This window comes from Rhea americana, unplaced genomic scaffold, assembly GCF_003343005.1.
Source record: "Rhea americana isolate MKP2758 unplaced genomic scaffold, rheAme1 scaffold_10, whole genome shotgun sequence".
NCBI classification, from domain to species: Eukaryota; Metazoa; Chordata; class Aves; order Rheiformes; family Rheidae; genus Rhea; species Rhea americana.
Genome location: NW_028185039.1, coordinates 9,008,297 through 9,023,917, shown reverse-complemented (window position 1 = coordinate 9,023,917; position 15,621 = coordinate 9,008,297). Strand labels below are relative to the sequence as shown.

At 42.1% G+C, this 15,621-nt stretch overlaps 1 long non-coding RNA gene across 2 annotated transcripts; it reads left to right on the top strand.

Moving 5' to 3' along the window:
- The first annotated feature begins 6 nt into the window (after nt 1–6).
- LOC146601729 (uncharacterized) lies at nt 7–14,018 on the top strand. Of its 2 annotated transcripts, none has more exons than XR_014895627.1 (4): nt 7–98; nt 899–1,101; nt 13,537–13,666; nt 13,796–14,018. It is a non-coding gene; the product is annotated as an uncharacterized LOC146601729 (long non-coding RNA). The 2 variants fall into 2 exon arrangements; XR_014895630.1 differs by lacking the exon at nt 7–98 and adding an exon at nt 108–336.
- The last annotated feature ends 1,603 nt before the right edge of the window (nt 14,019–15,621 follow it).

Sequence of the window (15,621 nt, the reverse complement as noted above, 5' to 3'; positions counted from 1 at the left end):
AGGCCTCCCGCGGCCGGGCACCGTCTGCGGCGACCGGCCTGCCGCGGGGGCGCCGCGCCTTCGCCCCCGTCCCCGTCCCCAGGCAGCGCAGGCCGCAGGTAGAGCAGCCGCGGGAGCAGGTCCCCGCGGGAGGAAAGGGGGCTGGTAACGGGGGCCGTCGTGGTGAGCAGCACTCCACAACCCAGGACTTAATTCCCGGTAGCGGGAAGCCGGGGCGGCAGGGTGGCCCGGGCACCCGGCCCTGGGCTGCCTGAGGGGGCTGGAAACGTCCTCGCGCGGAGAGTCCTGCTCCGACCGGGAGGCGACAGAGCGGCCCGCCTGCGCTCCCGCTTCATGGTTTGTTTTTCCAGTTTGTGAGTAAATCTGAACCAAACTGGGGGGCAAGCTTGGCCTCTCTGGGCTCCAGCTGGCCCCTTCTSAGCAAAACTGGAGTCTCTAGACTCGGGTGGGCAGGGGAGGAAGAGTGTTCCTCAAGTCAGAAGCCCTGCATTAAGCACTAGGAATCTGGGGCTGGCAAGAGGAAAAAGTAAGGGAGGTTGAGGATGTTAATGGGAAGATGAGATATTCAAAACAGTTAATTTGATAGTTTGCCGTCTCAAAAATAGATTCTGACTCTCACTATTGTTGCATCTCCTTCCCTCAAACCCTGTTTAAAGAAAAGTCATTTACAGATCTTTTCCTACTGTTGACATGGGCAAAAACGTGATCTCTAAACATCTTTTAAACCTGGGTTTGCATGATCTCTCCAAAAGARGGGGATTAGGATCAAGATTAGGACAGAGACTGATGGACGGGTCTTTAGTTTCCTGATGTCCTAAAATTTAGATTTCCTTGCTGCCAGTCYTTCCCTGTCATTAGCTCATTCCTAATGACTTCCAACCTCCTACCTCATACACAGGTTTAAACTCATCTCTTCGTCCTTCCTCCACAAGTGATTCCCAATACAAGATGAACCAGTATGTCACAACAAGAAGGTAGCTGCTGATTTTTACCTGATTCTTCATCCGCAGACACCAGGGTTGTGGACAAGATCAACTGTTACAAAGACCACTATCGCAAAGAAGAAGAAGTCCCTAAGGTCAACTCTAAGCCAGTTTTATCGTAAGTGTTAAAAACATTCTTTTATTATGAAAGCCTCTCTGAGTTTCAGTTCATTTTAAGGTAGCTACTTTTTTCCAAACCCRCTGGATATTCCCAGTATTTTAGAGGAACAGAAGAGCCATGCGAAATGCACATATCCTTTCTTGTGGAAACAGTAGTATAGAAARGAGAGGTGGGAACTTCTCTGTCCTTAGCTGGATGCAGAAACAATGTATCATCAGTTCTGAAGATGGGCTATCAAAACGAAGTTCCATCCTTTMTGTATATTCCTAATACAAATGAGCTTTATCTTTTCAGATTCTAAATATATTACAGATTAACGTATGGTATAATGTTGAGAAGAACCATGTGAAAACAGGTCATTTATATTCTGTGAAAATAGCTATGCATAAAAAGTCTATTGAAAGTTGGTACAGGTAGTTATATTTAAAAAGGAATAAGTTTTACGTATGTGTATATAATCATCTTAAATGTATTTTTGAAATAATTAAATGGTAACCTTTTTATACAGTCAGGCCAGTGACTATAGCATTATGATTTGATTGTTTCTTGACAGGAAATACAAATCTTACTGCCAAGSCTAAGGTGAAGCCCAGATCTCAACATATGCTAACATTTTATCCCAGCTACATTCAAAATACTGCTGCTAAATATTTCTGGCCTATTGCCACTCCCTTCTGACACCTTCTGCTATTCACCTTTCTCCAGTACAACACACAAAAGCTCTGTCCTTTAAAAGAAAGGACATTCACCATTTAGCTCCTCCTTGTATAACCACTTGGTCATACTGTTCCTGCCAGGATTTGACCCAGCCTCCACTCCACCAGTGCTAACCAATCATTTACTTATCTAGCTGTCCAATAATTACCTTGTATTTTCTTAATGCACTGTTCACCCCATCAACAAAGGCCACAACATCCCTCTGCAAATGCTTCCTGTCTTCTGTAGTTCTTAAAGTAGTTCTTCCTCATGCAGAAGAGTTGGGCAAATGCCCAACAAGGGTCACTGGTATTTAAAAAATAAAAATAAAGATCATGAGGCAGAGATACGATGAACACGGTCTGYGTATACATTCCTATCACTTTTATTCTTGTCCTTTGTTTTTCACTCCTTCCTTTCATTTCCTACACCCACTTATTGAATTGTGTCTAAATTTAGGCCTCTCTCCTATAAACTAATCCAGGCCTTCTGGACCTTATGTTCACACAAAGCACCAGAGATGTTGTTGGAACTGCACCTGAGCAAAGGATTTCATCCTCCAAGTAGATTCATAGATTACTAGGCAGGAGGCAGGGGAGATTCCTTTTTTTTTTTTTTTTTTTGGTACTTGCCTAGGTCAATAGGGCTGTCAGACTGGCTGCAGCCTCTTCTCAGCATTCCCTTCAGATTAGTCATAGTAATGAGAGATGATGTTGAAGAGGTGCTATCATCTTTAAAATGCCATTGAAGAAATGGGCTTCATTTTGTGAAGCTGACCTGCTCCTGAGCCTCCCTAAAGTAAAAATAAATCCAACCCAGTCTGTTTATTTTTAAAACACTCACAAGCCAGTATTCATCTGCCTATGTGCCAAGCTGAGCCTTTAGGAACCAGACAGAGCTCCAAGTCTCCACTGCATTTCTGGCCTCAAGATGAGAGATCTCAATCCTGTCTGAGCCAGGGAAGCCTTCCACTGCCCTCCTGTACCCACTGTGCTAACAGGTCCCCGTGCAGAGGCACTATTTTTAGACAGGGCCTGATCGCCACCACAGAGGGAACTGTAGGAGGGAATCYGAGGCAACAGGCCTGAAAGAAACCTCAGGATGCTCTGGAGTCCAGTGCCACATCTTCTGCCCACAGCAGGATCAGCTAGGCCAGAAACATTTATGCCAGTCTGCTTATTTCCTCCCTGCTACTCAACTCCTTCAGGAAATCTCCAATCAGGAAACCTCTTCCTAGTTGGCTGGCTCCATTTGCTCCCCTGTCTTCAGCACAGATGTCCACTCCTGGACAGTCTTTATACTTCCAGCAGTTGGTGCCCTCTAATGCACGCATGTTGCAGTGTCTTTAACTAAGAAAACATATAGCTGTATAATGACAGGACAATTGCACCAGCACACACCCTTAATACAGATGCACTAAACCAGCAAAACGGGTTACCRCTTCTGCAGCTTACTCTACTATGTCACTTGATTAATATACATTAATGCAGCTGTGCCTCTGTGCCAGCCCCATGCTTCCTCAGTAAGTTGAGTCTGCACTGATGAGACCGTCTCCAGTTATACTGGTAGATATTTCGTAGATATAGGCAGATTCTAAGTGTGCTGAAGTGCCTTCCCCACCAGGGAATCCATGTATCTCAGTTTTCCTTCTTTCTTCTTCCCTACCTTTTGTCTCTTGGTTGCTTCTGGGGTTGAGGGGAGGTGCCAGCCTTACTGGCAACCCTCTTCCTTCAGATCTGCTCCCCAATMTGAGGAGCAGCACACTGGTGCTCCCTCCTCATTCCATGTATGACAGTACCTCACACAACAAGGTCAATATCCATGTTCACAAATACAGTACTGAACTGTGCTGTAGATACAGTACTGTATCTACAGTGATAGAAGTGAGTTAAAATATTCTCATTGTCGTCAGGAGCTCTCTATTCCCTTTTCCATGGTCCTTCTCATCTGCCACATTGCTCATACCACCTGACTTGCATTGTGCCTCAAGAGTGAGAGGTGAACCCCAATGCACACATCTAGGGAGTGAAAAAGTCAAATYAGATGCCTTAGGCTCTCTAGATCAGTGCAGACAATCAGAAATCCGATTTCTCTGACCAAATCAGGCTTTTGTGAACATTTTCAGGCTGAGTGCAAGCAAGAAAATAATCATGACCATCCTAGAACATGTGAGGAAGTGCAATAGGCAGTATTCAGAAACTGCTGTTTTCCCTTCCAACTGAAGTTATTCTATGATTCTTTAATTACCCAGCAATTTCCATGCAACTTACATGTATTTAATATTTCAGTCCTCTATCCCTTTATCAATTTTTTGAGCCAGACAGACAGGCAGACTGTGCGATAACCTAAGCTCTGTTTCCTTAAGAAACTAGAGTAAAAATATATCATTACAACATTTTCAGAGATGGTTTCAATTCAGAGATCTTTCCTTTGATGATTCCTCTTTAACTGAACAACCATTATCTTTTAAAGAGAAATATAAATCATTATTCCTTCATACTAAAATGTGGTCAATTAATTACACCTGAATACATCCCATAGTTTAAAGGTTTACACGATTTGAAGTGTATTTTTGAGCAGTTTTTCCAAAGCCACATCTCTCATATGACTTTCTGTGAAAGTCAAGACATTTAACTCCATAGCTAGTTCTTGTTTAAAGAAAATTTAATTTTCACAATAAAAATAAGCGTGTTTTGTTAAAAGTTGTATGTTTACACCTAAACTGCTAGTTGGTGACTCTGTTTCTGTTTACCATCTTTAAAGTCAGATGATTCCTTTTTCTCGTCAAATTTTGCTGGACACAGTAAACCATGAAGTCAAGTGTTACAATGATATATATCCAAAGTAAAAAAGGAATGGAAGGTACTTTACTGGTCCATCTTTTTCTGTACAACTGTAATTAATCAACTAAGGTTCGCTGTAAAAGTTGCATCTTACTCCATGTGGAAGGCAGAAAGTAAGGCTGCAAAGTGTCTATTAAATTATGTATTTGCAGCAGCCCTGTGTAAAGTGAATTTATTGCTGGTGGAAGGTACAGGATTGCCAGTAGGAAAATCTGTGCCTCCTGTGCAGCACGCACTATTCTGCCAGAGCACCTTGACGTACAAGGGTTCTCCAAATGCTTGTGATGTGCTGAGTAATCTATACAGCTCCTCCTCTGCAAGCCAGATGAGATATTTTAAACCTCTGTATTTACAAATGGACAGGAAAAGATCAAGTGACTTGTCATATAGCACAGGTCATATACCAGCTAATTCCCTGTCAGAGCTAAAGTGTGAGCTCTGAATATATAAAAACAGAAGTGGGTTACATGATATGGTTTAAAAACAACTGAGGGCTTGTACACTCTGGCTATCACTGTATCACATATGTGGGCAAATGTGTGGATATTCTCAGTCTGTATCCCAATGAGCAATGCACGTGCAGCCTGGTAAGCTATATGCACATTGCTGTCTTGGGACCGGATGCATCCAAGGAAAGATGGCACAGAGTAGTAGGATGAAAATTAGGTGAATGCTTTTGGTGTAGTATAGCAATTAATCACCTCTGTGCAAGTTTCCTGTTTTGTTACATCTCTTGACTTTTGACATCAAAATGTAAGTATCTGTAGTGGTATTTGGCCACTTACCTATTGAGATATGGAGGATACCAAAGAATTTGTTTCTCTTTCATCTCCTCATAGGGCTCTTGGAGATAGCAAGAACAGAAACTTCCTAGCTAAAGTACCAGACAGGCTTAGGAAACTGAACTTCAGTTCCTAGCTTTGTCACAGCACCTGTGCAAAGCACCAGATCGTTGATCCGGAAGACTGCAACAGCTGTTTAACTTGGATCTTGCTAACTAGAGGAATTAGTTGTGTATCCATAAATCTAGTTCTTTGCTTGTCCTGTCAAGTTAGAGGAAAGGGTCACAGACATAGGCAGGTACTGTGTCTCCTAGATAAAATAAGGTTCCTGATGGTGACTAGCAAATACAAGCTATTATGTTCAAGAAAAAATAAATCTAAAATATAACATGAACAAATACTTAAAAATTCAAACTATTTCTCCTCCAAACTCACCCCCTTTTGCCTGGCTACACATCAAATCTCTGCTTGGATATTCAGTCTAGTTTTTGTGTACCACAAAGCACAAGACAGTCCAGACATAAGCCTGAGACCTATACTGCCACCTCTCCAGTGCCATTTCCATGCCTCCCTACTCTGTCTTCTTCCTCATGAGAAAAGCCTGCACCCACAAATCCTTTCCTTCTTTCAAGAATCCACGTTAATGGTCACCTCCTTTCTACCAATGATTCTTCYTCACCCTGGTTGCGACTTTATCCTGACAGTTAACTGCTGCAAGAACAGGACTGGGGCAGCATAACTGTAGGCAATGATCATATCGAATCTTTTTCTATCGTATTAGGATAATCTCTCATGAATTAAGGGGTATATTTGATTTCTTTTCAATGTGATATATACAATCTGGCAGAGTTCAGTATAAACGCAGGAACTGCATTTGTGCAGTTTGACCAGGTCAGGTAAACCCAGTGGAGTCGGAGTCTGCTCAGACAGAGCACATTGCAGGATTGAGGGTTGTTTTTGTAAACTCTTTAACATGCAAAATTCACGAAATCTTTCAATGAATAAAATAAGGCAACTGAAATTCACGGTTGGCATTTTTACTTCAAATTAATGTTATAGCATTGGTTGAATTAATCTTTTTCTTGTAAGTAGCAGTGAAAAGATCCTAGAGTGTGAATAAATTAAAACAAGAATTAAAACAAGTGAAACTAATAACAGGAAAAAAAAAACTTTGTAAAGATACTCTTTAAGATACCGTTCAGAGGCATATGTAATCGGAAGAGATTTCTACACATATTTGAGCAGAGAATGAGAATTAATTGCTGGAAAACTGCTCCTATTTGTGGAGTTTGTGGAGGAGGAGTTTCTCACACCAGCAATGCTAGAACTGTAGTAGAGAGGAGGAAGATACCAATTAGACTAACAGAAAGAGCAGGGCTGAGATAAACATCTGGAAGACTCCCTGAGGCGATTCCATTTGAAGATTTAAAAACAGAAGGGTGAATTTATCTGAGATACTGTACTGGAACTGGAATTGGTAGAGGTGTTTGCAGGTGGAATCACATAATTGCACTTCTTCCTATTATCAGAGGTAGTTTACATTTGGGAGAGTCTGGGAAGCTGGGATTTTAAAAAACATAGAACTGACAATAGATGGTGGGAGGCAAGATGAGAGCATGAATTCACATTTACATAGTGGTGAAGTCAAAGCCAAATGTGGCATCTCACTACCTTTATTTGTTCTTAATATTTAGCAATGAATATTAATTACATTAAATAAGAGTCGTTTTATTATTTGAATATGAGCATTAGATGTTCAGTTGCTGTTTAAATCACAGCTTAAAGCAGGCTGTCAGGACAGAATTTATTTCAGAACACCTTGCTTTCTAGGCACCCCATCCTGTGTCCGTTGTAGTGGAAGTGCAGTGGAAAGTGGCCTTTCAAGTAGGGTTGGTTTGGACTAAGCTTRTTTTTGTTTGCTTTTTTGTTTGTTTGTTTTTCCCAAGAATAAGCCACTTCATTTTTTGAGAGAACTGAGAATAAAAAAACATCTGTTGGGGGTRGTTTTGGATGTGTTGTATCTGAAATACTTTTGATGCATGGTGCAGTAGTGGTARGACATGGGGAGGAAAGAGGATTATTGGTTTAATTTTTCACATATGTCATGCTTTGAAATTGCTTATTTTCTAAAGACAGGCTGTGGTCAGAATTTACTTCTTGATCTTGGGTCCTTAGTGTAAGATGATTTTCAGTAACTTTTTGATTTGACCCTTGAAGTCTGCAGGAGCTGCAGGCTGCTGCCTGTGGTCATCATTTACCATTTAACCAAATATATATATATATATGTATGTATGTATATTTAATACATCACATAATTTCTTCCTGACTGTATCCAGCAGAGGAGATCCTCGCAGAATTAGCACTGCTTTGCCAGGGTTGAAGGCTGTTGCCTTGAGTGATATGATGCATGTAGGAACCTGTTTTGACACTTGATTTGCCTAGCTTCTCTGGAGGCTACTTGTGTGTTTTGGCAGACTACRGTTGTTAATACTTATTTTTATTCTTGCCTCAATGCTCAAGGTGCCTTGATGCTTTTACGTTTTTCTTTGGTAGTTTGATACACTGTGTCTCATACAAAAGCATTAATTTGGTGCTTATGCAAGCTTAATGGGGTGGCTTTTTCAAGTTTCCACCCATAAACCCAATAAACTATCACCGTCAAACTGGCAGGTTCTGCTAAATACTGTGAATCAGAGTGCTCCTTTCAAGACACCAAGCCCCAAGAGTTTGGGGGTAGTCACTTTTATTTGACCAATTTGTTTGACTCAGAACCCAAAGCATAAAGCAGTAACCTTTCCCAATACACATGGGAACTAGTACATCCAAGTAATCAACCTTCTCAAAATATAAATGCCAGTAATTTTGACRTAAACTGAATTAGTCCAAGGTAAACTCTTGACACTTTGTTACAATTGAGACTTTGTTACAGGTTCATATGGCAATGGATATTTTTGAAATCTCCTACAAAAAGGGTCTTTATGGAGTCTGTTACAGTTTACTTACTTGGAACCACTCATTATGTGGTTTCTTAAATCCTTTCTTGGTGACAATGAGTAAGCTTCAGGCATCAGTCACTTACCCATCCTCTATTATGTTTTACATGGCAGAATGCCTCTGAGAACTCATCTGAGATCACTACAAAGAGGAGGCTTGAGCTGCTTTGCCATTTCCAACCTGCATGTTCTGATGAAGCCCTTGTCCAAACTATTTATAGAAACTAGCTGTAAAGTGCTGCCTGAAGCAAACTTGAGCCCTTGGAAAGTCCATCTTTTGTCTCACTTGGTGCCAATATAATGGGCAACTTTGTTATTGAATACCTTGCCTAACAACTACTGCATTACATCTGTTGTTATAACCTATCTGGCCTGAAGCTTGAAGTCATGTCAAGTTGCATTTGATCTGAAGCAAAGCAGCCTCCACTGTCTGTGTCAGGGATATTTCCATCAAAGACAACTGCAAGTCAGCTATGTGGTACTTGTTCCATGCATTTACGAGCCACTATGATTTAGATTTTGTCTACAGCAAGAAATTCCATTTTAGTCATTCTGTGCTGAAATTGTTTGCAGGATTATGGCAATCAAGCTCTCCAACACAATAGAAGCTTTACCTGTTGCAGGATAACATTACTTAGCTTTGTTTCCTCTGTTTTAATCTCAGTATGCATCCTTCAGAATATGCAATCTTATGCTTGAGATTGCTATGAAGTTACCTTACCTTCCATTTTAAAGATAACACATTTCCAGACCTGCAAACATAAGGCAAATGTTTTCCTCTCTATCTGCTATAATTTGAGTGTTGAAAATAAGTTATAATAAAGGGAATGTACAAATGGTATGAAAAGTTCAAAGTCCAGAAAAAAATCAAAGTATGTTCTGTCTTAATTAAATATGCAACTTAATGTTTCAATARACTGTTTTCTGAGGATACTTTCAAACTGTTTCATGATCATTTCATAATACACTAGCTAGACATTAGATTCAAGGAACTAGGAACCTTCTTCCAGTCTGATGTCCTCAGTTCCTATATTCCTGAAAAATATTTTATAACCATGTCACAGYCCCATGAATACTACATTGCAAAGGTCAGTATGTTTAAAGATGTTACTACTGTTAGTCACCTTTCTCACTCTCTTGCTGGATATCATTGCCCTCAAAGGACAGTGTGTCCATTTGTGAATTAGCGTCTGGACTGCAGCAGTCTGTGCGATAGCCCTCGGACTGCAACCTGAAGTGTTCAGGCCAACCCAGAGTTATTTTCCTTCAGTATGTTGGGCTGACACTGTGAGAATCTAGGACCTGATTCCACAGAGGATCAGATACCTCTACCTTGGATGCAACATCCTGGAGAAAAGTCAGGTCACTGGCAAGGGGCAGTGTAACTTCAGGCTACTGATTTTAATCTACTGTCCCAAGTGTGTTGAAGATTAGGTAGGCATAAGATAGTGGCCAGTGATGGAGAGGTACTAGGCTAGGTGAGAAGTACTAGAAGCTAGATAGATTGTTGGTYTGATGTAGTATAACATGATCTCATCCCAGTGCTGAGTTTTGGGGGGTTGCTGAAAGCTCGGACATAGTGGCAAGCTATTTTGAACTCTGTCAAACAAAGCTTAAAGATTGGCTATCTAGAAATTAATGGAACATCCTAAAGCCTCTTCTATTCCAATGGAAGAGACAGAGAAGTGAAAGAGATACCAGACACACTCCAGCAGGACAGCAGAGAAATATGTGGAGGAATCACAGACAGAGGAACTCTAGTTGGATTTTAAGGGGTTGCAAGAACAACACAAAACCAGCCATTGATTTTATCCGAGAGTCAGTGCCTGAGTGGAGGGAGCTATAGCTGAATCTGGTGGTGAGAGGAGTTAAGAAAGAGAAGGGCGGGCATGCCGATCACCTGAAGAGAAGGGAGTTTCCTTGTGTAGGCAGATGTCCTGAAGGGAAGAGGGAAAACAGCAGCRATGTGCAGGTTCTTGAAGGCATGGAAGCCCAGGCAAGTACCAGGATCCTGCCTTAAGATGCAGCTCTGAGAAGAGATATGCTTGCTTTCTGTGTACCTCACTTTTCTGTGTAACAGTGTGTACGTAGCTCATGCTCTCCTGCCTGACGGTGTGTTCTGAAGCACTGCGTGGAAACTGCCGTTTCACAGAGACGTGTGCAAACACATGCTCCTTGTGCAATGTAAATGCTCCCACACTCGCCCTGCATCTTTCTCTGTGGTGCAGTACTCAGATTTGTCCATTCTCTTTCATCTTTCTTTTGAAAAAAACCCACTGCTTTTGAAAGAAAAAAGATTACTGCACCACTTTATAATCACCAAGGAGGCTAGAACTTTTTAAAGTTTAATTTTTCAAGATTACTTTGAGAATTCCCACCAGAAAACATACTGTGAGGAAAGTGGAGGAAGCAAGGGCTGGTTCAGGAACCATTTCTGGGGACATGAGACTTAGAGGAGGTCAAATAGCGATAACCCACATGAGAAGGACCCTTGGTCCTTCTTCCTTTTTCTAGAACCATCAACTTTTTGYAGGTCCCTGGGTTATAACACGTTGTTTTTGAATCCATTTCATTTCCAAAAGACAGAATGTGAAACTGTTTGACGAATGAAATAACAAATCTTGTATTTCATAATACCTAGCAAATACATCCAGAGCCCTTCTAAAAATCCACAGAATCAAGGATCACTGCAGAAGCGCTTGCCTGCACCAAAGGGAAGTGAGAAGACAGCCAGACTCAGCCGTAGCGAGCGAGGCTTACAGGGCACAGTCTGCCTGAAACCTCTTCTCTTGCGTGTGAGCAGTGGAAGTAAATCTTTTCAAAAATCTTTATGTAGGAAATCTTATTTTCATTTGTTTTCCTAGACTGATGGTGTATGATCCTTCCGACTTTATTGTGAAGAGATTATTTAGCCACATAATTAGCTAGCACAACAACCRATTATATACATACTGTAATAACTGAGAGTTTGTGTACAGGAAAATTACCATAGAAATTTTATGAAATAGGCTCATCTCAGCTAAACAGAGGAAGTCAGAAGAAGTCCTGCTATTAGAGCAGGAAGAATACAGACCACATATTTCCATATCTGTCATCTGGTTTTAGATTAGCAGATATAGAGATTCTTTTTCAAAAACGTACTTGGTGACATTAACAAAATCTGTGATTTACTAGATGCTCAAGTATGACACTTCCTATATTAAAAAAAAATGATGCRAACAAAACGCCTTGAGGCCTATGTTTGTTGCTAAACACTTTTATTATGCAAATGACGCTTAAATAGAAATGTTAGAAATGCAACCCATTTATGCTATGGTTTGTAGTCACCCCAACACTTCYTGTGCTATTTGGGAGAATTCCTCAATCCTTATACTAGGAAAAAAAAAGAAAAAAAGTTTAGCTATTGCAGATGTCTAGTGGGAACTACTCCCAATACATAAGAGGCTTCAAATATCAATGGCTTAACCATAGGGAAATTTAAATATTTCCTTGAAGGACTGGATAGCCTTGATGGTTGAATCTAGGAAGCAGAAAAAATACGTTAAGTCAGTAAAAGAAGCACAGAAAGATAAAAACAACCTGTAGGAACTCTCAGTTTGTCTCAGAGGAATTTTGCTGCAGAAAGGCAAAAAAAGGTTCTGAAATCAGTCTGGAACTCAAAATTCACAAATTCATACTACSTACTCCCTCTCCCAAAATAATTTACTGCAAGGTTTATCACTGTCTTTAGAGCATTGATGAAGATCTGAAAAAAATGCCAGCTAATTCAAGAACAGAGGGGCCTGGGCAACGAGGTAAAGGAAATAAAGAGAGTTCAGTGGCTTATATCTCATTCTGAGAGATGGCTGGCACCAAAATAACAATTCTAAATCTAATTTCTCTTTATGATWTAAAGTCAGTTCCTCAAGCTTTACTTTGTTGTAAACAACCAGAACAATACACCAACCAGAACAATACACCAGCATGGCTACACTATTACTGTCAGCAGCTTTAGGAGAGAGGAGGGAAGACTGTCTTTACCATAAAATAAAGGTTAAAGGAAAGTACTGAAAWCTTATGAACAGTATAAAAGGGGTTRCTTGAAAATGTGCTATTAGTATCCTGGTCTTCCATGAAGAGCGCAGTCTGCAGCAACTTCCCAAACATGAGAACACATCAGCTTCCTCACCAAGARCACATCAACCCTGCAGAGAAAAAGCAAGAAAACGAATCAGTGAATTCAAGTAGCTGTTGCTCATCCTAGCCAGGGTCTCCCTCACAGGGAATTATGGGATAATTCAAAAAGAAAATTCCAAAAATAACATAGTCAACATGCTATAGGCTTTGTGAGCCAAATCCTCAACCGGTGTAAAACTGTACAGTTCAATGAAGTCAATACACATCTGTCAGTTTAATCCACTGGCAGATTCGAGCCAGTTTAAGCAGTACAGAATATGCATCTTGCAAATCTCAGGTGGCACTACCTTCCTAGAGGAGCACAGTAAGAAGGAAAACAGTATGCCGTAAACCACATTTGTGTTGAGCCAGCAGAGTCACGTGCCCTTCCTGCAGCCTTTATGGCAGTAATAAACGAGGCTGGGCTTGCCGGCTACTGCTAAGCTCTCAAGTGAAATACAAACATTTTTAGTGCAAAGCAATTCCTGGTCATTTGTATTTTCGTTATATTTTGCATACTCGCCCAAACGCTCCATTTAGTAAGAGCTTTACGAGGGCAAGTTACGCTCGGGCTGGTAGGGACCCAACCAGTGGCGGTAATATTTTGGCGACTGGAGGACAGGCGCTCCCTGCACGTGGGTGGCTCGGAAGGAGCCTCCAGGAGGCTGGGGGCCGCCTGCTTCCTGCCGCCCGCTCCCAAGCCAGGGAACCCAGCAGGCACGGGCTGGGGGACCCTGTTTGCACACGTGCACACGCCTCGGCAGGAGCTACGGACTCACAGCCGGCCCCTACGCCGTGTTGGGGCCGCGCGTGCGCCTCGCGCCTCTGCCTGTCTTTTGGGCCTGCTTGTTGCTGTCTGAGAAAGCTCTACCCACGCGTAATGCCCCAGCCAAGACATCAACAACTTTTACCAGGTTGCCTATGGCAATAAGGCACGTGTGACTGCTCTTCTGTCTCTCCTAGGTGCTCCCGAGCCTGCTGCCAGGTTCAGTCACGTTTGACAAAGACGTTGAGCTCTGCAAGACTCTATTTTTCCAAATGCTACTTGAGCAGAGGGCTGGGCAGAGAAGAAACCCGCAACAGCTCCACAAAGGTAAGAGCTTCCGCAAGGTGACAGCTGCCGTGTCTGACCTCAGGGCGCCTGCTCGAGGGCGCGCGCAGAAAGCAAGCCGCTTGAGTTCTGCTGGGCACAGAACCGCTTGTCCATTCCTTCCTTTTGCAGGACCCTCGGCCCTGCCTGGCTTTTAACGTGGTTCTTGTTCGGCTTCCCCCAGCTCTCACTGGGCTGGCGCGTGCCGAACGCAAGGGGGGCGGCCTGCTCCACTCCATCCCTTCCCTCTCCCCCGGGGAGCTCCCCCGGCCTGCAGGCAGCCCGGGCGTCTGGCATCCAGAGAAGTGGGAAGACAACCAACCCGCTCACAGTCCCAGTTCCACCCTCTGCCTCCTCTTTGGAACCAGTTTGGCTCAGCGTGCCGGCTCTAAGCACGCAGGCAATTAGCTGTTGCGCTGCTGGGTTCGCATGTACAGTGTTGGGTACCCCAGCGGTCCTTTCAGCATGCTGTAGGGAATTTTGTTTATATTGCTGGTCAAGAGAGAGTTACAGGCCTTCACATTCTTTAATTTTGGCCCATGTGAGGAAAGCTAGACCTCTGAAAAATTGTCTGCCTTAACTTATGTATATATACATGCATATAAAAAAGTATATGTATGTGTGTGTGCATATATGCGCGCACACACACACACACACACACACTTTTCCTCTTATACAGGCAGTGACAGAGGGAATTCAACTTTTATAAAAATATAAAAAATGGCTGTGGAGTTTTTGCAACGTTCGGTGATTCAGATCAGCCGAGCAATCAAAGGGCAAGGCAGGGGTATGCATGCCTTTTCATTGCCTGTTATAAACAATCAAACTCAGACTTTGCCCCATGCAGAAGTCTGAGTTATAAACAAGCTCTGCTGCTATCATATTACCATCCTGAGGCTGATTTATATAAACTGCCTTTGGAGCTCTGATTAGGCTCAAAAAAGCATGTGCCATGCAGGCAGACCAGGTTGTTGGAATGCAATTTTCAGTAACACCTCTCATAATTCACATGCCTGCTATTGGTGAATTTCTGCTTCAGAAAGATGCAATGCAGTTTCTAAAATACTTGAGAAGGAAGGCAGTTAAGCAGATAAAGATGGACTAGTCTTTTGTCTTTGAAGAGGCTGCGCCTCTAGTTTCTACATACTGTATATTCAGAGGCTGCAAGTTGTCTTTGGCAAATTGCTGGAGGGACAAATAAATRCATTGTAATGTTAAGTTAGCAAGCAAGAGGCTGAAACTGATCCTTTTGATTTACCCTGCAGAGGAGAATATTTACAACTGGTAAAATCCAAATAGTTTACAGGAATGTTTTCAGATGTCATCATCAGGATTACTTTAGATGAACCAGCACCATTTGTACTTAACTATAAACAGACTTTCTGTATCAGATATGTATAATAAAAAGAGCACTTTTTCTTCCCCTCAACAATTCTGAAATCACATAAGCCCTTCATCATAGACTTGTCTTCTGCGCCCATGATATAATCACCTCCTCCCCCAAGATTTTTGAGGCAAAGACTCCCTCCTTATTTATGTAAAGACACAAACATATCTATGTCTGAGAATATATTAACTCGTGCTTATTCACATGGCAGTGCAGTGAAGCTGTGGACACAACAGCTAAAAATTGTAATGGATACCGACCACTAAAAAGAAGTGCAGGAGGCAATTAGGAAACAGCCGTCCAAAAATAAATTCCTGTAGGTGATATTCAGTGCATCAGTTCAGGCCCTGTGTTACTAGAAAAGTAGTACAACTGTGCTAACCTTCATCAGCCAAAAGTCCCTGCTGTACTGGATTCCCAGGGAATTGAAAGCAGAGTCATCTGTAACAATGGGAGCTTTATTTATCCTGCACAACTGCTGCCAAAGCAGTCCTGGGACTTCCATGAGACTGCTATGAATACGTTTGGAGTGGGGTGAATCTGGCAGAGGGCTGCTGAACTGCTGTATCAC